The sequence below is a fragment of the Cynara cardunculus genome (genome assembly GCF_001531365.2).
Source record: "Cynara cardunculus var. scolymus isolate 2C chromosome LG 5, CcrdV1, whole genome shotgun sequence".
Classification (NCBI taxonomy): domain Eukaryota; kingdom Viridiplantae; phylum Streptophyta; class Magnoliopsida; order Asterales; family Asteraceae; genus Cynara; species Cynara cardunculus.
In genome coordinates this window covers 18,216,565-18,217,670 of record NC_037532.1, presented here as the reverse complement: position 1 = coordinate 18,217,670, position 1,106 = coordinate 18,216,565, and positions in this window count along the sequence as shown.

Sequence of the window (1,106 nt, the reverse complement as noted above, 5' to 3'; positions counted from 1 at the left end):
CTGTAGACCTTGAATATCCATTCCCTGAAGGAGACTTGAACTTTAATCACTTCCAGAATACCAGACATTTCATCCGCCCTTAGATGCCCTATTTGTACTTCTACAGCTACTTTGTTGAACACCCACTCAAGAGTCTCTGTCGCATATTTGTTCGCCTCTGTGGGATCAAAGAACCTTAGAATGTCATCCTTGTCCAAGAACACAAACCCAAAGATGGGATTTTGGACAATAGTGTTGGGATGACATCTAAGTAGCCAACTTGGCCTGTTCTTCGAAGGGGAAATCTTCAAGTCTGTTTGGGCCAACCTCATCGCTATATCAAAGTCCTTCTGGCTGTAATATTTCACTTAAGCTCGCATAACTTCAATCAGCCTTTTGAGCAATATAGAATAGCTTGACCTCCTTTCCATGTATTTGTTAAGAATTTTGTGCAGAAAGATCAAGTCAAATACACAGAGGTTATGGAGGTCAGCATCTGTGAACGTGTATAGGTTGCCGTCGTCCCTCTTCACCACATATTGAGCATAGAGCACGGTCTTCTTCAGCATCGTTCTTGGAGTTATTGTTTCAAGAGAGGTTATCATGTTCTCTGAGAAGACCTGCTCGCGTGGCTTTGTGAGTCTTGAGAAGTGAAACTTCGCAGCTGCAGAGGGTATACCTGTAAGCTCTGGGTCGTAAGGGGGCTCTGTGTCTACGGCAGAATAGCGCCACCGCAAAATCTCCTCCACAGTGGTAACTGGCTCTATGCGCACCTTCTGTGTGGGAATTTTGCTCATCGAATCAAAAATCTCATAGACCCTTCCCATTGTGGCGGATTCTGGTACTCTGGATTCTTCTTTTTCTAGAATTGGCCTCTGGGTGGACCCCTCTGCTAGGATAGGTTTGACGGTTCCTTGCAGAGCGTCGAACATACCCGTGGACGTTTCTTCCTTTGCCTTCTTGGAGGATGAGCCTTCTCCAGCTCTGGGGGGGATGCGGGCTCTGCCCTTCCTTGCTTGAGCTTCTGCCAAAGACGCCTTTAATGCTTGAACGAGTTCTGGGTCATCGTACTCTTCTTCGTTTATCTCCTGTGGCGTTTCAGAGCTCGACTCCCTCTGTGGCGACTC